Source organism: Neophocaena asiaeorientalis, unplaced genomic scaffold (assembly GCF_003031525.2).
Source record: "Neophocaena asiaeorientalis asiaeorientalis breed wild unplaced genomic scaffold, Neophocaena_asiaeorientalis_V1.1 scaffold43, whole genome shotgun sequence".
Taxonomy (NCBI): Eukaryota; Metazoa; Chordata; class Mammalia; order Artiodactyla; family Phocoenidae; genus Neophocaena; species Neophocaena asiaeorientalis.
Genome location: NW_020173674.1, coordinates 13,528,499 through 13,553,401, shown reverse-complemented (window position 1 = coordinate 13,553,401; position 24,903 = coordinate 13,528,499). Strand labels below are relative to the sequence as shown.

The 24,903-nt window shown below is 41.2% G+C and overlaps 1 protein-coding gene across 17 annotated transcripts in view; it reads right to left on the bottom strand.

The window, feature by feature from the left end:
• AMBRA1 (autophagy and beclin 1 regulator 1) overlaps positions 1–24,903 on the bottom strand; it is a 173,906-nt gene that overhangs the window by 65,211 nt on the left and 83,792 nt on the right. The window lies entirely within an intron of this gene.

The window sequence follows — 24,903 nt, the reverse complement described above, 5'->3', positions numbered from 1 at the left end:
GGACACGGGTTCATGCCCCGGTCCAGGAAGATCCCACATGCTGCGGAGTGGCTGGGCCCATGAGCCATGGCCGCTGAGCCTGCACGTCCAGAGCCTGTGGTCCGCAACGGGAGAGGCCACAGCAGTGAGAGGCCCGCGTACCACAAAAAAAAAAAAAAATCTTACGTTGAAGAAACCTAAGATTTATTTTTAATGTCAGGTTAGATAAATTTCTGAGACAGGCCTGTGGCAAAATTCTAGTTTTTGAAAGGGATATTTCACAAGGGAAAGCAAAGGAGTTTAAGATATGTTTTAGTCTCTTCCTTTCTGCCAGAGCTGCTGATATAAACTCCTAAGGAAACACTGGGCCTGCTATCACTCTTCAGGGATGCCTGAAAGCCAGTGAGCATAATGGTACCCATACCTTTTAAAGACGAACTCTGTCCGTAGTCATCATAAAGAATGCATGACAACATGCGAACTTCTCTATAGGCCACTTAGGGTGTGAGTAAGTAACATCATGAAAGAATCCTGCAGTTATCACTAAGCTATGGGCCCTTGTCCTTTACAAAACCATCTATCTATCTTCCTCTCCACTCTCCTCACTCCAATCCTTTTTTTGCGGTATGCGGGCCTCTCACTGCTGTGGCCTCTCCCGTTGCAGAGCACAGGCTCCGGACGTGCAGGCCCTGTGGCCATGGCTCACGGGCCCAGCCGCTCCGCGGCATGTGGGATCTTCCCGGACCGGGGCACGAACCTGTGTCCCCTGCATCGGCAGGCGGACTCTCAACCACTGTGCCACCAGGGAAGCCCTAAAAGCAGAGTTTTGATTGTGTCACTCATCTGCTCAAAAATCTCTAATGGCTCCTCGTTGCCTAAACTGAGCTCGGTTCTTTGGTTTGTTATTCAAGGCCCTCAACAATCTGTCTGCCATCTACATTTCTGTGCTTATCTCTTACTGCTCTTTAGTCATGTGTTTCTGGAAATATGTTTTAAATATATCTCCACTTTTATACTTTGCTTCATACTGTTCCTACTATCTAGACTCTTTCCTCTCTCTCCTAACAAATGTTTCCTAAAATCCCCCAATCCCCGTCCCTGATCAAGGACTCTCCCAATCCCTTTTTCCAAGAAGTCTACTGATCTCATTAACCTGACATGATCCTCTCTTTGGAAGCCCCATAGCATATTGTTTCTCTCTCTTATTCTGTCATATTCCTTCTGCTCTATCTCCTACCCTCCTGTCCAGGCAGGACTCTGCCATTATTCAGTCCACTTAAGACAAGTACAAAATTCAGTCCACCAGAGGTCCAACTCAAAATCTGTAAGCCAAGTATACTTGCTCTGTTCCTGCTCAACACTGTCCCTGGACCTGAATCCCCACACTCCATTATAAATAGGTTCCCTGTTTGTTTTTTGGCCACATCATGCGGTTTGCAGGATCTTAGTTCCCTGACCAGGGGATTGAACCCGGGCCCTCAGCAGTGAAAGAGTCGAGACCTAACCACTGGACCACCAGGGAATTCCCATAAATAGGTTCTTTTGACAGGAAGACAACACATGATTTTCTCATCTTTGTATGAAATATCTTGATGCTCTACCATAGAAGGTGTGCGATAACTCTGTATTAAGCACAGAAACAAAGGTTTCTTTGACTATGTGTAGACTCTTACTACTATATTGTTAGCAGAGTACGGACTATCTTAAATCCCTGTGAGAGACTTAAGTACCTCTCAGTCCTTGTGCCCTAAAAAGAGCACTTTGCACAAACCACATAGTTGCAACTCAGTTTGTTGCCTTGGAGCCAGAGTACCTTTGGCTTTGAGAAACATCCATTCAACCAGCAGAAGGACACCTCCAGAATTCCTAAAACCACTTTTGTTTGATTTCTGAACTCTAGGAAAGTACCCAACCTCTGGAAATCTACAAAATACAGTACTCAGGGCACTAAGAAATTGATGGTTACATGCAGGAGAAACACTCTAGGAATTTAATTCCTTCTTAACTGCAGCCAAAACAAAGCAGGGGTGGCCAGGTTTTCCACTGCAAGCTGGTTTAAGGTTGAAAAGTTTCTCCCTTTGGACTCTGGAGGATCTGAGCTGGGAGCACGGTGTCCCCTTTGTCTGCCTCTGCAAGGCTCTGGCCTTGAGGCCAACAGGATTACCACAGCCATTTCATGCTCTGAAAAGTCAGAAAAGGCGAGATGGGGAGCTTTTCACTCAAGGAAATGCCTAGTAGCCAGAGACAGTTCTGTTTCTGTTGAAAAGATAAGCGGGGATGCTGAGGTTAAAAAGCAAAATTTCCAACAATGCTTAATGAAAGGTTTGGAGACAATGTACAGAATTAGGCAATGGGATAAACTCCAAGAAGAGAGGAGCAGGTGCCAGAGCAGAAATGCAGCAGAGAATCAGCACCAGACAGTTCATGCATTCAAATTTCCATGTATTTAAAATGTCATCAGGAAGCCCTAGGAGTACAGACTTGATGTAGCAATTAGGGGATACAGGCTTATCCCTCTTGGCACAAAATACCCACAAATAAGCTCTTAGGGTAAAAGTCAAAAGAAAGTAGAAAGGAAAGCTTTACCATAAACAATTGAGCAGCTGCTACACTTTGTTGCCTTAATAGATAATTAACTACAGACCTTCTTATGAAGAGGTAGCCTAAACTCAACTACTGTATTCAAAGGCATAGAGCTCCCAGGGCCCAGACTGGGTTTTAAACACTGGGTCTACGGACAGTCTTCAGGAGCTCCAAGAATCCACTGAAATAGCAAATTAAATTTTGTGTGAGTGTGCGCGTCACTGTATCAAGTGGGTTTTGTTTTCTATATTTTATGGTGCTTTGATATCTTGGGGGCCACACAGACTGATAGACTGCCCCTCCCTGTATTAGTTAATTCCTAGAGATAGCAAACAATTGCCTACAAGCATGCAAACCAACCAATCCAGATCCCACATCCTCAACCAATATATCCTCTGCCCTAAATCACCGTCCATGTTATGTTTTATAAAAACAGGCACACTGTGCCAACCAATGACAGTATCACCAGCAAAGAGATAAAACCTTGGCTTTCAACCTCACTAAGGCTGACAGAGATAGATTTTTAGACCAAAGTACGGAGTCCTGAGACATGCCCAGAATAGAGTAGTGATCTCAAACCAGAGGCTTTTTGATGGCTGAATGAGAACTGAATATTAAACATATATCTATCAAACATACATAGTGGAAGATGTACATAAAATGGTAATATGATGTCCTTCTTGCTTGGCTGAAGCCAATAATCCAGTTGGGGAGATAAGAGTTATGTCAGAAACATTACAGGGGCTTCCCTGGTGGCGCTGTGGTTGAGAGTCTGCCTGCCGATGCAGGGGACACGGGTTCGAGCCCTGGTCTGGGAAGATCCCACATGCCGCGGAGCAACTAAGCCTGTGATCCACAACTACTGAGCCTGCGCGTCTGGAGCCTGTGCTCCGCAATAAGAGAGGCCGCGATAGTGAGAGGCCAGCACACCGTGATGAAGAGTGGCCCCCGCTTGCCACAACTAGAGAAAGCCCTCGCACAGAAACGAAGACCCAACACAGCCATAAATAAATAAATTAAAAAAAAATAATAATCCATCTTAGAAATTATCTTAAAAAAAAAAACATTACAAACAAGAAAAGGCCACTTAAGTGTCTAATGAATGGTACAGATGACTAGAGCCACAGCTGTTTAGGAAAGGTCACTGGGCTTGGGGAGGGGAAACCAGGAAAGCTTAGGGAAGAAACAGGAGCTAGGGCTTAAAGGAAGGAGCAAAGGATTTGGAAAGGAGGAGAGGGGGAGAATGATTCAAGGAAGAAAGAGGCTACTGCTCAAGGTGATTCAGGGTTCAAGGGCTAATATCAGTTCAGTGGGAAGCAAAGGCTCATATAAAGCAGAATATAATATGAGGCTTAAAAAATGACAAGGAATTTGTCATCTGTACAGCAGGAAATAGAAACTCTTTGAAATTTTTTGAGTAAGGGAATTACAAGGTGGATAGCTTTTAAATTTCAATTTTTATCAAAATACTACATACACATAATTTTAAAAGTTAAAGAGTATTACAAGGCTAATAAAGTTAAAGAGCAGCCTCCTGCTCCATCCTCTCCCTTGATTTCTGCTCTCCAGAAGCAATTACTTTCCAAATCTTTTAGCTGTTTTTCTTCTGATAATTAACTGTCATATTTCTGCTGTTACTAATTTTTCAATTTCAGCAATTATCTACTGGCTTCCTAAGATGGGAAATGATTTCTCCTGCTCTCTTTCCTCCCTCATCCTACCAAAATAGTTATACCCCATTTTTAGGTTAAATAATGTTAATTATTTACAGTATTATGACTATATAAATATTCATAGCATACAGGAATAGTATAATAAATTTATATTGCCTTTCGCATACAATTTTGTTTCTTCTGGAGGAGAAATGTTGTCGTAAGTTGCTAGTCGTAACTCTTCTTTTCCCATTCTCTTTATACAATGAGCATATTTATTTATTTTTGGCTGCGTTGGGTCTTTGTTGCTGTGTGTGGGCTTTCTCTCGTTGTGGTGAGTGGAGGCAACTCTTTCGTTGCGGTGCGCAGGCCTCTCATCGCGGTGGCTTCTCTTGTTGCAGAGCACAGGCTCTGGGCACACAGGTTTCAGTAATTGTGGCACGTGGGCTCAGCAGTTATGGCTTGCGGGCTCTAGAGTGCAGGCTCAGTAGTTGTGGCACACGGGCTTAGTTGCTCCGTGGCATGTGGTTTCTTCCCGGACCAGGGCTCGAACCCGTGTCTCCTGCATTGACAGGTGGATTCTTAACCACTGTGCGACCAGGGAAGCCCTGGCAAATATTTTAAAGGTGGGAAGACTAGAAACAGGGAGCCACCAGAAAGAAAACTGCAGTGGTATGACAATGGCCAGGGTAAGAATAGTGAGAAGAGAAAGAAGAAACAATGAGACACTCCAGTAGGGATGAATCACCTATACATGGTAGGAAACAGAATATAGGTAGCTGGGGTGAAGTAATAACCCACAAAAATTTACAGGCCTAGCACCTGGGCATCAAGAAGAATGTTGGTAAAATTACTAAAAATAGGGAGTGGGAGAAAGTTTGGCTTTCAACGTATTAAACATAAGAAGGTTGTGGGCCATTCAAAGTGGAAAGAATTTAGAAAAATGTCTGAGGGGCTTCCCTGGTGGTGCAGGGACTTAAGGTGATAAGAATGTGCAGAGACTTAAGAAAACAATAGAAAAGATCAATGAAACTAAAAGCTGGTTCTTTGAAAAGATGAACGAAATTGATAAACCTTTAGCCAGACTCATCAAGAGAAAAAGGGAGAGGGTCCAAATCAATAAAATCAGAAATGAAAAAGGAGAAGTTACAACTGACACCACAGAAATATATAGGATCATAAAAGACTACTATGAGCAACTATATGCCAATAAAACGGACAGCCTAGAAAAAATGGACAAATTCCTAGAAAGGTAAAATCTCCCAAGACTGAAACAGGAAGAAACAGAAAATATGAACAGACCAATTACCAGTACTAAAATTGAATCAATAATTTTAAAATTCCTGACAAACAAAAGTCCAGGACCAGATTGCTTCACAGGTGAATTCTACCAAACATTTAGAGAAGAGTTAACACCTATCCTTCTGAAACTATTCCAAAAAAATGCAGAGGAAGGAACACTTCAGAACTCATTCTGTGAGGCCAGTATTATTACCCTGATACCAAAACCAGACAAAGGTATCACAAAAAAAGAAAATTACAGGCCAATACCACTGACCAACACAGAGGCAAAAATCCTCAACAAAATACTAGCGAACTGGCTCTCACAATACCTTAAAAGATCATACATTATGATCAAGTCAGATTTATTCCAGGGATGCGAGGATTTTTCAATATCTGCAAAATGATCAACTTGATGCACCACATTAACAAACTGAAGAATAAAAACCATATGGTCATCGCAATAGATGCAGAAAAAGCTTTTGATAAATTCAATATCCATTTATGATAAAAACTCTTCAGAAACTGGGCACAGAGGGAACATAACTCAACATAATACAGGTCATATATGACAAACCCACAGCTAACATCATACTCAATGGTGAAAAGCTGAAAGCATTGCCTCTAAGATCAGGAACAAGACAACGATGTCCACTCTAGCCACTTTTATTCAACAGTTTTAGAAGTCCTAGCCACAGCAATTAGAGAAGAAAAAGAAATACAAGGAATCCAAATTGGAAAAGAAATAAAACTGTCACTGTTTGCAGATGACATGATGCAATACATAGAAAATCCTAGAGATGCAACCAGAAAATTACTAGAGCTCATCAATGAATTCTGTTAAGTTGCTGGATACAAAATTAATAAATCTGTTGCATTTCTATATACTAACAATGAAACATCAGAAAGAGAAATTAAGGAAACAATCCCATTTACCATCAAAAAGAATAGAATACCTAGGGATAAACCTACTGAAGGAGGTAACAGACCCCTGCACTCTGAAATCTGTAAGACGCTGATGAAAGAAATTGAAGATGACACAAACAGATGGAAGATGTACTGTCTTCTTGGATTGGAAGAATCAATATTGTTAAAATGACAATACTACTGAAGGCAATCTACAGATTCAATGCAATCCTATCAAATCACCAATGGCATTTTTCATAGAACTAGAACAAATTTCTTTTTTAATTTGTATGGAAAAAACAGAAGACCCCAAATAGCCAAAACAATCTTGAGAAAGAAGAACAGAGCTGGAGGAATCATGTTCCCTGACTTCAGACTATATTACAAAAGTACAGTAATCAAAACAGTATAGTACTGGCACAAAAACAGACATATAGATCAATGGAACAGGATAGAAAGCCCAGAAGTAAACCCACACACTTATGGTCAATTAATCTATGACAAAGGAGGCAAGAATATACAATGGACAAAAGACAGTCTCTTCCATAAGTGGTATTAGGAACACTGGACAGTTACATGTAAAAGAATGAAATTAGAACATTTTCTACGCTATATACAAAAATAAACCCAAAATGGATTAAAGACCTAAATGTAAGACCAGATACTATAAAACTCCTAGAGGAAAAACATAGGAAGAACACTCTGTGACCTAAATCACAGTAATATTTTTTTGGATCCGTCTCCTAAAGTAATGGAAATAAAAACAAAAATAAACAAATGGGACCTAATTAAACTTAAAAGCTTTTACACAGCAAAGGAAACCATAAACAAAGTGAAAAGATAACCTATGAACTGGGAGAAAATATTTGCACACCAGGCTACTTAGAAGGGATTAATTTCCAAAATATACGAACAGCTCATACAGCTTAATATTAAAAAAAAAAAATCAAAAAATGGGCAGAAGACCTAAACAGACATTTCTCTGAAGAAGACATATGGATGGCTAACAGGCACATGAGAAGATGTTCAATATCACTAATTATTAGAGAAATACAAATCATAGCTACAATGAGGTATCACCTCACACCAAGCAGAATGGCCATCATTAAAGAGTCTACAAATAATAAATGCTGGAGAGGGTGTGGAGAAAAAGGAAGCCTCTTACACTGTTGGTGGGAATGTAAATTGGTGTAGTCACTATGGAGAACAGTATGGAGGTTCCTTAAAAAACTAAAAATAGAATTACCATGTGGTCCTGCAATCACATGGGCATATATCCGGAGAAAACTCTAATCAAAAAGATACATGCACCCCAATGTTCATAGCAGCACTATTTACAATAGCCAAGACATGGAAGCAAGGTAAATGTCCATTGACAAATAAATAGATAAAGATGTGGTGTGTGTATATGTATGTGTGTGTGTGTGTGTGTGTGTGTGTATACACACACACACACACAATGGAATATTACTCGGCCATAGAAAGAATGAAATAATGCCATCTGCAGCAACATGGATGGACTCAGAGATTGTCGTATTGAGTGAAGTAAGTCAGACAAAGACAAATATCATGTATCACTTATATGTGGAATCTTAAAAAATGATAGAAATGAACTTATTTACAAAACAGAGATAGACTCACAGACATAGAGGGCAAACTTGTGGCTACCAAGGGGGACAGCAGGGGCAGGGAGGGGGAGATGGATAAACTGGGAGTTTGGGATTGGCATATGCGCACTACTGTATATAAAGTGGATGGGTGGCGGGGCTCTACTGTATGGCATAGGGAACTATATTCAATATCTTATAATAGTCCATAATGGAAAAGAATCTGAAGAAGAATATATATATTTAAATTTATTTATAACTGAATCGCTTTTCTGTGTAACTGAGGCTAACACAACATTGTGAATTAACTACACTTCAATGTTTTAAAATGGTAAAAAAAAAAAAAAAAAAAAAAAAAAAGAAAGCCCAGCCATCACTCTTAAGGAAAAGGAAGATGTAATCAAATGTTAGGTTTGGTTGGTATAGGCTTTATGCTTATATATATATAGCTGTAATATATTTTAATTGAAATTGCCTCAGGTAAAATGTGTTATTGTATGTTGAACTCTCTAGCTCTTATAACCCTCCTGCCTCCAAATGAAAGTACTGTTTTGTTTCTTTTGGCCATGCTGCACGGCTTGTGGGATTTAGTTCCCTAATCTGCAATTGAACTCACACCCTCAGCAGTGAAAGCTCTGAGTCCTAACCACTGCACTGTCAGGGAATTCCCTGAAACTACTGTTTTTAAAACAGAATTTATTTTATTATACTGAATGTCTTAGGAATATAACTCTTGCATTACAGCAAAATAGGCTATAACAGAAGCACTGGGCACTAGAAATATGAAAAAAGACAAGGTTCTTGACTTGAGGGAACGAATAATTTAGTGAGAGACAGAAAATATGTATACAAATATGAGAATACAAGGATAAACATTGTAAAATTATAAATACATTAAACACCCTAGGTACAATTTGAATATATTACCTTGAGAGTAAAATAAATCTAAGAATAAGACATAGCAGAAGTATATATTTCACTTTTTTAAAGTTATAATCATCGAATATCCATACTTTGCATTCAGATATAACTGAGCACTGTGGTTTATGTTCATTTTTCAAAAAAATGTAGAAAGATACTTCATGAACTATAATGGCTACCATTTTCTAAATATTTATCTTGTGCCAAGGGACACCATAAGTTCTTGTTCAATAAATGTTCCCATTCAATCTTCACAAGTATCCTACAGGAAATCTGTTTATTCATTAGACAAATACTTAGTGAGTTCCTACTACATGCCAGACAGTGAACAAAACAGACAAAAATTCCTGCCTTCATGGGAATTACATTCTGTGGGAAGGAAGAGACATATAACAAAGACATGAGTCCACACAGCACGTTAAATTATGTTAACTGGGGCTTCCCTGGTGGCGCAGTGGTTGGGAGTCCGCCTGCCGATGCAGGGGACGCGGGTTCGTGCCCCGGTTCAGGAAGATCCCACATGCCGCAGAGCGGCTGGGCCCACGAGCCATGGCCGCTGAGCCTGCGCGTCCGGAGCCTGTGCTCCGCAACGGGAGAGGCCACAACAGTGAGAGGCCCGCGTACCGCAAAAAAAAAAAAAAAAAAAAAAAAAAAAATTATGTTAACTGTCATGGAGAAATATAAAACAGAGAAGAGGAATGGAAAGTACAAAGGGTGAAAAGTTGGCAATTTTAAATACCGTAGTCACTGAAAGGCTTATACAGAACCCCTCTTTACAGATGAAGAAATTGAGGCTCAGTAAGTTAAACAACTTTCCCATGGTCACCCAGTTAGTAAGAGGTGAGATGAAATCTGAATTCAGCTGTCATTAGTATTAAGCTATATGGCCTCTCCCCAAGGCAATAATAAATTCATTTACACAGGTTTGCTTTATCAGATTATTTCTTTAAGATTATGTTGGCATTTTTAACCTCCCAAAGTGGTTAAGAAATAACTTTCTACTTTCAGGATTTGATGTCTTATTTCATATCCACATAACTTTTACAAAGGAGTAGGGAATGGCCTAAGATCTTTGGTTGACATTATATTCTTGGAAAAGCTGAGAAGAGATCAAAATAATTACTCAAGGAGAGTCAAAGGACACTTCACAAACTACATTCAGCCTATGAGAAGATTATGCACAAACCCTAGACAAGTCCTGCTTCCTGTTACTGCTGCTGTAACCACCTCTATTTAGTTCATCAAGAAGTATTTATGTCCCAAGGGTGCCTAGCACAACTCAGATGTGCTTCAGCAACTCATTTTATTAAGCTGAGATGGATCCTTTTCAGTCTCCTAAGACCGTCTCTTAGCATCAAGGTATTCCTGTCACCAGAACATCTAAAGGTGGCAGTCCTGGCTTGTCCCAAGTAGTTCATGTACTGCAAATAACCTGGGCGCTAAGGCAAACATCTACGTTTATTCCTTTTAACTTCAGATAATATATTTTTCAAAGAAGGTAGAGTGCTTTACCATTTTCTTCCACTTAATCCCTGGAAGGAACATGGAGGTAAGCACCACATCCTCACCTGTCAAGTGGACAAAGAGACAAAATGACTCACTCAAATTACACTGTGAATTATTGAAAGAGCCAGAATGACAAAAACCCGGCCGTCAATGTCTAGTTCACCTTCTAGCACACAAGATCAGTAGTTCTCAGTCTTTTTGTGTTCACAATGTACCATTTGGGTACTAGATTTTTTGGCAGTATTTTTGAAGGGATTAAAAGACTCAACGCAACAGTAAAGTCGACACTAATAAAAACGCCAGCACTATTTTAATAAGACAGTGTCTCACAGCACACGTCTGATGGCCTTTGGTACCGCATCAATGAGCAGAACAGTACTCCCTGCCCTGACTGTTCGCACTCCAACCTAACTTCTCACATGCTCTAGGAAACACAAGCTCTGTCTTTGGCACCAGCATCTTACCTCTTACTCCTACCAACTTATATCCTACTCTAGAACACATGTGTGACATCCTCAGGCCCAAAGTCAACCTCACACTGAAATAATTTTGTTTAGCAAAACTGCATTTCACACACCAGACAAAACTTGGTGGCATACCAGCATGCTAGGTTGTATAAGAAAAGCCAGCCTCCCTTCAGGAAAGCAAAGCTGCCTCCTTGACTAAGAGGTCAACTTGAATTTAGTGGTTAATTAATACTTTAATGCAACATCACCAGGAAATAAGCAACTGACAATCAGCGCCAAAGGCACTCATTAAAGACTGTATCTTCCCGTATCACATCAGAATGACAGCGTCTCTGACAGCCAGAGAAACAATTGACCTCATCTAAGGAAGCTAAGCTGGAACGACACTGTACCTCCCAAAAAAGCTTGTTGAAGAAAAGGCTGTTGAAGCCTGGTTTGAGTGGTAGGAACTTTAGGTGTGGTTAAGAGACACAAGGAAAACTAGAGAAGTGATAACTTGCATTTTTGTAACAATTCTCTGATAGGCTAAGTATTCTATTGATATCTTTGGGTAAAGCCTTGTTACAGATCAAAGTTAATTATTTTCCTGTTACCTGTGGGGAAAATTGTGACAGAGTGACGTAATGATCAAGAGTAAGGAAACAGATAAAACCTAGGACGTCTGTTTACAGTAAGTCAAAGCACTTTTGAAAAGATACGAAAATAATAACTGAACCTGAAAGTTAACTTATTTTTTTCTGTTAAAAATTCCCAGCACTTAGTGTAGGGCCTAGCAAGTTGTAGCACTCAAGAAGTATATTCCACTCGGGACTTCCCTGGCGGTCCAGTGGTTAAGTCTCCACGCTTCCACTGCAGGGCTCAAAGGTTCGATCCCTGGTGAGGGAACTAAGATCCCACATGCCATGTGGCACGGCCAAGAAAAAACAAGTATATTCCACTGAATTTATTACACACAAACTTAAAAACAAGACTATAAGACTATATTATCAGGACTTCCCTGGTGGCGCAGTGGTTAAGAATCCACCTGCCAATGTAGGGGACACGGGTTCAATCTGTGGTCTGGGAAGATCCCACATGCCGAGGAGCAACTAAGCCTGTGCGCCATAACTACTGAGCCTGCGCTCTAGAGTCCGTGAGCTACAACTACTGAAGCCCGTGCGCTCTAGGGCTTGCGTGCCGCAACTACTGAGCCCACATGCTGCAACTACTGAAGCCCGTGCGCCTAGAGCCTGAGCTCCGCAACAAGAGAAGCCACTGCAATGAGAAGCCCACACACTGCAACGAAGAGTAGCCCCCACTCGCCACAACTAGAGAAAGCCCACACGCAGCAACAAAGACCCAATGTGGCTACAAAAAAACCCCCCAAACTATATTATCTGTCTGAAAAACAATGAGAGCAATAGTAAAATCATTCAGTTTTGGTATTTTTCCTGGTTGATTATTTTCATAATGAAATTAATAAGTATTAGAACCACAAGGGGAAAATAGTTTCCAATGAATAAGGGAATAAATGAACAAATCATTGTTCTGAGGTATAAGATCGACATGAACAGAACAGATCCATTCACATACTTCTCAAATACAAAGAGAGACCCTAATTTCTACCCTAAATTCTACTCTTTCTAATGCAGCTATACTGTCTATTGGACAGAGGGGAGAAAAAACCTATTGGGTTGGCCAAAAGGTTCATTCGTTTTCTTCCGTAAGATGGCTCTAGTTGCACTTAGTTGCCTTTAACTTCATTCAAAACAATTTTGTTAGATTGCATGTGAGAGCTGTCATATCAGTGTGCATTTAAAAAAAGACATCAAAATTGGTGAATTTTTGTGTAGCCATTTTAAAATCGAAGATGGAAGAAAAAAGCAACATTTTTAGCACATTATGCTTTATTATTTTAAGAAAGGTAAAAACACAACTGAAACGCAAAAAAAGATTTGTGCAGTGTATGGAGAAGGTGCTGTGACTGACTGAACGTGTCAAAAGTGATTTGCGAACTTTTGTGCTGGAGATTTCTTGTTGGACAATGCTCCACAGTCAGGTAACCAGTTGAAGTTGATAAGGATCAAATCGAGACATTAACTGAGAATAATCAATGTTATACCACGCGGGAGAAAGCCGACATACTCAAATATCCAAATCAAGTGTTGAAAATCATTTGCACCAGCTTGGTTATGTGAATCGCTTTGATGTTTGCGTTCCACGTAAGTTAAGCGAAAAAACCTTCTTGACCGTATTTCCACGTGTGATCCTTTACTGAAACGTCACGAAAACGTTCCATTTTTAAAACAAATTGTGACAGGCGATGAAAAGTGGATACTGTACAATAATGTGGAACGAAGAGATCATGGGGCAAGTGAAATAAACCACCATCAACCACACCAAAGGCCAGTCAGTCTTCATCCAGAGAAGGTGATGTTGTGTATATGGTAGGACTGGAAGAGAGTCCTCTTTTATGAGCTACTTCCAGAAAACCAAATGATTAATTCCTATAAGTACTGCTCCCAAACAGACCAACTGAAAGCAGCACTTGACAACTTGACAAAAAGGGTCCAGAATTAGTCGACAGAAAGTGCATAATCTTCCATCAGGATAACGCAAGATGGCATGTTTCTTTGATGACCAGGCACAAACTGTTACAGCTTGGCTGGGAGGTTCTGATTCATCCACCGTATTCACTAGACATTGCACCTTTGGATTTCCATTTATTTCGGGCTTTACAAAATTCTCTTAATGGAAAACGTTTCAATTCCCTGGAAGACTGGAAAAGGCACCTGGAACAGTTCTTTGCTCAAAAAGATAAAAGGTTTTGGGAAGATAGAATTATGAAGTTGCCTAAAAAAATGGCAGAAGGTAGTTGAAGAAAACAGTGAATACGTTGTTCAATGAAGTTCTTGGTGCAAATGAAAAATATATCTTTTGTTTTTTCTTAAAAACGGAAAGAACTTTTTGGCCAACCCAATACAAAGGGCTAATACTCATTCTAGATTTTCCCCTATGCCTAGCAGATAAAAATTAGGCTCAAGGAGAGAAATACAGTACTGGTTCACCGAGGACACCTAATCCCTATCTATCTTCTTCTAAGGAGATGCTGGACGTGATCTTTAGAGCAAGAAAGATGGGGAGAAAAAGCTGAAGTTGGACTTCCCGAGTGGTACAGTGGTTACAAATCTGCCTGCCAATACAGGGGACACGGGTTTGAGCCCTGGTCCGGGAAGATCCCACATGCCACGGAGCAACTAAGCCCGTGTGCCACAACTATTGAAGTCCACATGCCTAGAGTCCATGCTCCACAGTAAGAGAAGCCACTGCAGTGAGAAGCCCGGGTACCACAACGAAGAGCAGCCCCCCGCTTGCCGCAACTAGAGAAAGCCCGTGCGCGGCAACGAAGACCCAACACAGCCAATAAATAAATTAATTAATTAATTAAAAAAGAAAAGCTGAAGTCAAGAAAGTCATAAGAGAAGCAACACAGAGAAGAGCTGAGAAATGGAAATTTTAAGGCTCAGCTTAAGAAGGTCCACAGATATCTACAGAATGAGGATGAAAACATTACGTTCCCACAGGATCAACCTAAGCATCTGGAGGGGAGGGGAGGAGAGGAGAAAGCGAGTGAGATGGACTGAATAAATTTTTAAATGGAAAAGAAGTCTTATCAACAGCAAAAATTTTTAAATAAATAATAAAGTATTTTAGGTCCTTCTGAAAGTGGAATAGCAAACCAACTAACTTTAAATCCTAGTCAAGTAACTGGCATGCAGCCTCCAAGGCCCAATGCTAGGTATAATCTGGAGTACAAAGGATTCGTTATGATTAAAAGAAGAATTCAAACCTTTGGCTTCTCACAAGAAAGCAGTTATGGGTGTGACGCCTTGGTAGCTCCTAACGTTCAACATTTACGAACATCAAAGCCAAAGGAGAACGTAAGTGAAATATTCAAGTTTAACGTCCAGGTCCTAGGTTGAAAAAGGAATGGGGAGGCATGTGTTTCTCTGGGAAGTAGACTGGGCCTTAATCTTGCCTGTATTCATCTGCAATATTGTTTGATTGAGTCTATTTATGCACACACACACAAATCCCCTCCCATCACAGACTGCCCAATAAAGAAACAAAAAAGAAAGATATAAGAGGAGTTCTGAGGATAATTCAATTTGTCAAAATGAGGTCTAAGAACTCAAAATTCCAATATTTTCCTTCACGGACAGGGCCCTGAGGCCACTTCAAGTATGATAGTTTGTTTCAGTTATGCTCCCCACACAAAAGTTATGAGTCATGTAAAATTATAAAATGTGAAATTAGTCAAATTGTAACCAACATTGCTTAGCTCTTGCTACAAGAATCCCATAATTTCTTGCCATATCCTTTTCACTCTCATTTTAAGGTCTCAGATCAGGAGAGACGTACAAGAGGGAAGTCTAGCATACAAAATGAAGAGGGCAAAGGAAGCAGGCATCTTTATTTTTTATTGTATTGTATCGTATTGTATTGTTTGCTTGTTTATTTATTTGCCATGCCACAAGGCTTGTGGGATCCCAGTTCCCTGACCAGGGATTGAACCCGGGCCCTTGGCAGCGAAAGGGTGGAGTCCTAACCACAGAACCACCAGGGAATCCCCAGCAGGCAACTTTATTTATTTATTTAAAGGGTATTTACCATGTTTTATCCAGAATTCCTTTTTTTTTTTAATTAATTTTTTTGGGGGCCTGCGTTGGGTCTTCATTGCTGCGCACGGGCTTTCTCTAATTGCAGCGAGCGGGGGCTACTCTTCATTGCAGCGCACGGGCTTCTCATTGCAGTGACCTCTCTTGTTGTGGAGCAAGGGCTATAGGTGAGCGGGCTTCAGTAGTTGTGGCTCTCAGGCTCAGCAGTTGTGGCTCGCGGGCTCTAGAGCGCAGGCTCAGTAGTTGTGACGCACGGGTTTAGTTGCTCTGTGGCATGTGGGAATCTTCCCAGACCAGGGCTTGAACCCGTGTCCCCTGCATTGGCAGGTGGATTCTTAACGACTGTGCCACCAGGGAAGCCCCCCCCACCGAGCAGGCATCTTTAAATAAAGGAGATCCCCAGATACCAAGACTATGATTATTTTTTTTCAAGATTTCTAAACTCTAACAATTTTTCCTCAGGTGCCAGAAAAGAACACTGTCTCTCTCTGTAGTGCATTAGCACATAACACGTAGTGTCCCACGTAGGAGAGACACTAATAACACAAAGGAAAAGGTAAGCAACTCCACTTCATGCCTGAGAACAAAGACTAACAATAAGTCCACACTAAACAAAACTAAAACACAGTGTACCTGGAAATAATGGTAGAATGGGACAAAAAGTAAACATGAAGCTGAAGGACATAAACCACCAGTCAGCCTTTCCTTCACCACTATAACCTCCAAATTCTATGTCCAATTCCTCTGGTACTTCCACCCAGTGGCAGCTCGAGAAATTCTATAAATGAGTCTTAGGGCTGGCAGTTCAATAGGTGGGGTGGGGACAGGTTAGGTCCTGAAGCTGCCAGCAGAGCAAGCTCATTGTTTTCACTTAGATGGTATTATTATTTTTTTCTTTTTTTAAATATCTTTATTGGAGTATAATTGCTTTACAATGGTGTGTTAGTTTGGTGTGTTAGTTTCTGCTGTATAACAAAAGTGAATCAGCTATACATATACATATATCCCCATAACCCCTCCCTCTTGCTTCTCCCTCCCACCCTCCCTATCCCACCCCTCTAGGTGGACACAAAGCACCGAGCTGACCTCCCTGTGCTATGAGGCTGCTTCCTACTAGCTATCTATTTTACATTTGGTAGTATATATATGTCCATGACACTCTCTCACTTTGTCCCAGCTTACCCTTCCCCCTCCCCGCGTCCTCATGTCCATTCTCTACATCTGCATCGTTATTCCTGTCCTGCCCCTAGGTTCTTCAGAACCTTTTTTTTTTTTAGATTCCATATATATGTGTTAGCATACGGTATTTGTCTTTCTCTTTCTGACTTACTTCACTCTCTATGACAGTCTCTAGGTCCAACCACCTCACTACAAATAACTCAATTTCATTTCTTTTTATGACTAATAATATTCCATTGTATATATGTGCCACATCACTTAGATGGTGTTATTTTTAAGGGTAGCTTGGGTTGCATCATGGTGCCAGAGAGGTATCTAAGAATTCCCAAGCTCACCCTTGGTGCTGGCTGCTTTTACCCCATAGGACCTTAAAATTCTTCCTTGGTAAGACAAAGATTAGAATAGCTGGAAACTTCTTTAGAGCAGTTGTTCTTAAGCTGTCCCTGTAGTCTCTCTACCTGGAACATGGCGGGTGGAGAAACTGGGCATTTGAAAAAACTTATCTCAAGCTTTGTATTGATATGTTCAGGTTTAATTAGTTTACCTAGTAAGCAATATAACATTTTATCCCTTTCTCCCAGTCACCTCATTTCAGCAGAATCAATGAAAATATTCAGACCAAGAAACACTTTGTGACCTTTATAAGCTCTCAGTTAGGTCTTATGTTAGCTGTACTCATTTTGCCTAAAAGAACATCGAGTTCAAATTCAATGACCCATGATAAATAAAGGTAAAGGTAGGGAACCCAAAGAGCAAAGGCAGAGGAATGGAAGGATACTGGCTGAATCCCGTCACTACACACTCTAACCTCTTATCAAGGGAATAAGAGACAATCTGTAGTTTTATTTGGGGAGCGTCTCTGCCTCTTTAAACAGTCTCTACACTTCCATTCTCAGCACTCTTCTTCCTTCCCAAGGCATACCACTGCTCCACCTCCTCTGGGGAGTGGAATCTACAGTTCCCCATGTCAGGTTAAGCTTCTCTTCACTTTCTAGTAGAAAATATGCACACACACACACACACACACACACACACACACACACACACACACACACTCTCCAAGCTGTGGCAGCTCCCTTTATGCCTCACAGTCATTTCATGAATCTTGGCTAAGCTTTGAGACAGAGCAAAGAGATGTTCAGTAAACACACTAAACCACTGGGTGCCCTGCTGAGCTGGATGAAGTTCTTGTGAAAGCCAGCTTAAATCTCCTATGATAAGTATACATCTTTCTTGTACACAGGCCATCCTATTTTGAACCCAACTGCCCAGTGCAAAATTCAGAGCTCACCAACAGCAGAGCTTGTACCCCACCAATCACGGAGATGGCTCTGAACATCAAGGATGTCCTAAAAGCATGAGTAGTGGATATGAAATTTGTCTCTATATGCCCTGAGGCCCAATCCATGCATTCACATTTGGAGCCCATAAAATAGCTCTTAACCAATCTCATCAATAAGGCCAAGCAAAAGCTAACTCCTATGCTTGAGGAGAACTGAATTCTAGCTTCTCCCAACTACTGCTATAAAAACGCATAATGTGCCACAGTGACTGGGCACACAAAGATCCCTTGCCTTAGGAACTTTTCTTCCAATTTGCTTCTGTTAAAGGAGCTGGGGATTATAAATAATGCCACGGGTACAGGTTCACTTACAGCCAATTTAGTAAGTGCTCGCACAGTTAATTCTGTCAGTCTTACTCCTACACAGAAATACATGTGGCCCCAAGGGGCCCAACCACCCACAGAGCTCTTTTGCACATCTTTTTACCCTCCAGCACACAGAAATAGAGGGCTACATCCCAGAAAACAGAGAAAGAGAAAAGGCAGTTTCTCTGAAATGCTATGTCTAGAAAACCAGGATCTAGCTTCCCATTTGGATGTTATTTCTAAATTCATGTCTCTCTGAATAAACCAAATAATGATTTAGACCAAGATGCTTCTCTGGAATTCAAAATCTGTACATCTGTATCCCTTGGTATGCTGAAACTTTCCTTTCATGTATTTGTAAGGACACTTTAAAAAGCAGTTTGTTTAGAATGAGTTACCAGGTTACCTCAGATCTCAAAAATCTACTTCGTTGTGGAGGAATGTTACAGTAATGGCCTTTAATGATTTAAGCCCCCCTGTATCCATGCCCTTAAAGAGAGTACCCTCTCTGACTCTGGGCTTAACCATGTGGCTTACGTTAGCTGACAGGACAATAACAAAAGTGACAGCAGAGACTTGCAAAGTGCTTGTGTATTGGGGCCTGACAGCTCGTTTCTCTCTGTAAGCCTGAGACACTGTGAAGAAACTGGTGAAGAGAAAAGAGACAAGTCATCCAGCTGAGGCCAACCAGCCTGTCAACTGCCAGATATGTGTGAAGCCATCTTTATTAGTTTTCTGCGGCTATAATTATGAATTACCACAAACTTAGTGGCTTAACATAAATTTACTAGCTTTCATTCCTGCAGGTCAGAAGACCAACATGGCTCTCATGGGGCTAACATCAAGGTGGTGGCAAGACTATGTTATTTTCTGGAGGCTCTAGGGAAGGATCCATTGCCTTGCTCATATGTTTTTGGCAGAATTCAGTTCCTTGCAGTTTCAGGACTGAGGTTCTTTTTCTCTTGCTGACTGTTAGCTGAGGGCCAAACAATTCCCATCTTCTATCACTGCATCTCTTGGACTGACCTGTCTGCCTTTCTCTTCTACTTTTAAGGGCTCATGTGATTAGACTGGGTCCACCCAGATAATTCAGTATCTTCTCCCCATCTCAAAATCTGTAACCTTAATCACATGTGCAAAGTTTCTTTTGCCAAATAAAGTAACATATTCACAGGTTCCAGCGATTAGTATGTGGAGATCTTCAGCAGTCCAATGTCCTGCTTATTACACCAACTAAGACCATCAATACCCAGCCAAGTCATCAACTGACACAGAGCAGCCAAGTTGGCTCAGACCAGATGAACTGTACACAGGAACCACGGAATTTTAAGGAACAGTAAACACTTTTTTAAAGCCAGTAAATTTAGGGGTGGTTTGTGAGGCAGCAAAAGCTAACTGATAAAACGGCCAAGGCTACACCACTTCCGAAGGGTCTGTGTAACCCTCAACCTGATAACATAGATATTTCCCCTTTCTCTGCTCCAGTTCAACAAGCATGCCTAAGAGGTCACTGGCAGTTTTCTGTCCTCTGAATCATAAAACAAAATAATTAGTTTAATTTCTTCTTCCAGTCCAGATCTAGAGATTATTGCTGAAATTTAACAAAAGTTATTAGCCTTATAATCTCAACAGAACCAGAGAGGGGCTTTTTGATGGACAACTAGAAGCTATACACACAAAATACGTATAAATATAAATATATATGTATACACACGCACACACAGACACCAGAAGTTTTAGGGAAAGATTTTAAGGAAGGGCCAACTTTTGATAGAGCAAAAACTCCTGATGAGAGGGAAATTTCATTGCCACCTAACCATTTCCTCTTCATGTATAAACACCAATGAGGGCTTTGGGGCACAGCGTCTAAGCGGGGGTCTCTAACCCTTCATTAGCCAAATATATTTCCTCAAATGGTCTCTCCCTCAAATTTGCTGGTACTTAAAGGTCTGGAAAACTTCAGTGGAAGGAAAATGCCAACAGCAAGTTAATGTCTGTCATCTTGGCTCTTTTGGCTGACTTCCCTATGCCTAGGCCTTGCCTATTAATTGAATGCTATTTGGATTCCATCTCAAAAATAAATGTGGATAGAGACCAGAGGCCTGCCTTACCAGACTGGTAAGAACAGCACAGTGCAATTATACCCAAACAGCTTTGTTTTGGAATGTAATCACCAACCCAGCCTCCTTCCCAATGGGATGGCAACAGTGTAATTACCTCTTCAGAAGTCATTTGTTTGGGAATGTAGTTCTTCTACAGGGCTCTTTCTAGTGGAAAGGAGCTGCAACAAGAGTATATGAGAATTTGTAGCGCCCTCCCCAGTAGCAGTTTTGTAGCTGAACAAATTATTTTTGTTTTCTTAAAGTAAAGCCAGAGTTTACATTTCAGCCTCTTTTTCTACCAACATGGAATCACCCATACCCCATGACGGTTCTATTTGAAAAGTCCCAATCTAAAGCTAGATTGCTTGAGTTCTGATTCCTACTCTGTCAAGCACTAGCTGTGGTCTTGGGCAAATTACTTCATCTGTTTATGCCTCAGTTTCCTCATTTATAAAAATGAGTAATAACAGGACATCACGGGAATATTATGAAGATTAAGTGAAGAAATATGTGAGAAGTGCTTAGAGCACCACTTGGCATATAGTAAGTGCTCCTGGGTCTTTGTTTTGTTTTTAGCACATTTGAAGCACTGAATTCCACCACAGTCTCCACATTTTGCAAATGTGATCTAACATTAGCTCATGGTCAAATCTAAGCTTGAGTTACTGCATTCTTTCTGTCCACAACCCTTTTGCCAATTCAGCACAAGGGGCAGTGTTTTGGAAAATTTTAAATGCTGCTATAAAACTGTCACAGTCTCCGAGCTATTTGCCTAGGTAAACTCTCCGATAAGCAGGAGGGACTAGATATTTCCATGTCATTCTTTCCATTTGTGTTACTGGTCCAGGGATATTACAATAAAGAGCCTCTGTTGTGAAATCTTGCTGTTGGAAAAACAAGCAAATACCACCAAAAGCAGCCACTGGCAATATGGCAGATTCTGGAGAAAATTCACCTTTTTAGACAGATTTATTCATGAAAATGAATGATATATTTTCCTCACATGCCTACAGTATATCCAACCCCCCTGAAGACTCTTGTTCCCACTGGGAACTTCCACCTTTTACCTCCTGTCCAGTTTTCCCTCTGTTCCTTTGTAGCCTGGATGAAATTCTCTAAGAAGAGTATTTTTTGGCTTGTGCTTCACCAGCCATGAGCCATAGAGTAAAAATCATGAGTTTGCTTGCCAAGCAGTCCCAAAGTATACAACTCCACAGCTCAAGGCAGTAGGAATGAAGCTGGGCCCCTTCTGCATGGCACACAGCTGCAGTGGGCTGGGCTTATGATAAACCCAGGGATTCATCATGGTAGCCCTGTAATAGGAGAGAGTGTTTTTACAGGCTGACGTATGTAGTTACAGGATAACTTTCTGGCTCTGGGGTGACACTAAACACCTTCCCCCCCCCCCGCAAAGAGTTTCAACACTTCAAAAGGTCCCTGGTCACCCACCTGCAGGTGCCTCTTTCCACCTCATGGCTTATATACCAAGATATCTGTGCTTACTCTTGGTTTCTAGCTGAGTGCCACAAGGACCCTGGGGAAGAGCTGGCATTGTGGATCAGCAGGTGTTAAAGAAAAGAAATTAACACCCATGGGTTGCATCTACTTTGGTAGAGAGGGTGAGAGGTGCTGTCTGTCAGCTCCCATGGCATTTCCAGTCAGTTTGGAATAAATGAGACTGCCCAAGGACATGGTCTGAGAAAGAGGAAGAAAAGCTAATATGAGATCAGAGTTTTAAAAAAGAAGGAGGTTGGGGGTTCCCTGGGGCGCAGCGGTTGAGAGTCCGCCTGCCAATGCAGGGGACACGGGTTCATGCCCTGGTCTGGAAAGATCCCACATGCCACGGAGCGGCTAGGCCTGTGAGCCATGGACGCTGAGCCTGCGCATCCGGAGCTTGTGCTCCGCAACGGGAGAGGCCACAACAGTGAGAGGCCCACGTACCACAAAAAAAAAAAAGAAGGAGGTGGAGGGTTAACATTCATATCAAGCACTTAGGTAAAAAATGATGGAGTAGATGGGACAGCAAAGAAGACTGTTTCAAGTCTTTCCAGAGTATGTATAAGACCTCTAATCTTAAGTAAAGTGGAGATTGGCTATTGCTTCCACTGGAAAAAATGGGCTTTGACCTATATTTTGCTCTTTCTTTCCTCACATCTCCTCTGTAGATTTCTATATTGTTGTTTTGAGGGGTTGCAAAACATATCAAAGCACATACCAATCATAACTTAAGAAAAGTAAAAGGGTCCTGGCATTACAGTGGGTACTTATAGCCTTAGAGGGCATCTTCAGCTGGCACCTTCAAAATGAGTAGTATTTCTAAGAAGTACACATCCCACAGGACTCAACAAACTTTGAGATCACTCTAGGTCTAGGGAAGCCCCAGAGTACAGAGAACTTACAGTACAAGTAAACAGTGGGGTCTCAATACAGATATGTTGATGCTAACCTTTCTTTTTCAGGAGGAAGAAGGGGAAGAGATAAGAAATTGGTTAAGAAGTTACAAGAAAAGTTATAGGTCAATTTCTCCTAGGAATAAAACTCCTAGCAGAGCTGACAAGAACCTGTTGTCCCAGCATAAAAGCTTAATAGACTCATATTTTCTGCTGTAGAAATGCTGGCAGTTTCTGTGCTCTCATAGCCAGTTTTCTGTGTATACGTCTACCTTAGCATTTAGCACAATACACACTGTCCTATAGCTATTTCTGAGCACGATGGGCTTACGCAGTAGACAGTAAGCTTATGGAGAGCAGAGATCATGTCTTTTTCATCTGGGTACTATCATATACCTAACAGTGTACCATATAAACAACAAAAGCTCAATAAAAGCTTATTGAGTAAAAATGGCTTATATACCAGCTGAGCACTCTGTAGGTAATAACAAATTCATTCATTTTTTCCCCCATTACTCTTAGCTCCAGATCAAGAAGAGTTATATGCCAGGAGCTCACTAGGACCAACAAATCTTAGATTCCTGCAGGCACACTCCTTAATGTGTGGCAAGTCGTCTCTTCCCATTTCTTCCCTCTGCCTCTGTTCCTAGCTTTAATGAGTTAATCTAGAGCAGTGGTTCTCAATTTTTCAAGTGCACCAGGATCACCTAGAAGACTCTTTAAAAACAAATTCCTAGGCCCACAACCAGAATTTCTGCTTCAGTGGGTCTGAGGTAGGGATCAAGAATTTGCATTTGTAACAAGTTCCCAAATGATGCTGATGTTATTGGTCCACTTTGAGAGTCCCATGTTGCCAAGGTTACATAGGAGCAAGCACTTAGTCTGGAGAGTAGATGCTTATTTCATGAGCGCAGGTTCTGATGGGAGACAAAAAACGGTTTCTCAAATGCAAACTCTGACTCCTCTAATCTAACCCCCTTGGTTGACATGACTACAGGCAACAATGGACACATTAGCATGTCAAACTATCAACACAGGGACCTTCAGGTTACCATCTGTTGGTGCCTTGGAGCACAAGCTCCCAGTTTTTTCAACTCTCTGACCATAGCAAAGGAGAGAAAGCCCTGCTTGGTACCCAGGAAGTGCACCATTGTTGAGGAAAACAGAAGAACAGTGAGAGATGAGCAAGGTTATAATCATTGAGGAGACTAGCACAGCTCTAACTCATGCTGGCCCCAAGATTTACAATAAAAATCATAATGATAATAGCTAAAATATATTGAACACTTACTTTGTGCAAAAAAAAAAATCCTATTCTAAGTGTTTCATATATATTAGCTCATTTAATCCTCAAAACAATTCTACGAGCTAAATACTATTCTTACGCCCATTTTACAGATGAAGAAACTGAGTCCCAAGAAAAGGTAAAATAAATTAACCAAGATTACACTGCTAGGAAGTAGCAGCATGAATATCTGAACTTAGATAGTCTAGCTCTGGAGCCCAAACTCTTGAACATTTTGTTCTACTGCCTCTCAAACCAACTCTACACTGCAAGTGGCAGCTGTCCTTCCCAAGCTCCACTCAGGCTCACAGACCCATGCAAAACACAAATGGGGGCAGCACATTCAGAGTCACTTCAAACTGCACCAAAACCCATAAATTCTTGGTCCAAGCCCAGGTTTGAGTTACACACACACACACACACACACACACACACACACACACACACACGCTAATCTATTAGGATTGGCAGTTAAATTCTCAGGGGAATTATTAAATTTTTAGAGGCAGGGTCAAAACAAAAACAAAAAACACACAGAAACTCAGGCTACAACCTGGCTAGACAGTAAACTCCATTAAGGGCAGAACCATTAAATTCTTTTAACAGACCTAAAGAGGACTTCCCTGGTGGTGCAGTGGTTAACAATCCACCTGCCAACGCAGGGGACACAGGTTTGAGCCCTGGCCTGGGAAGACCCCACATGCCACGGAGCAACTAAGCCCGTGAGCCACAACTACTG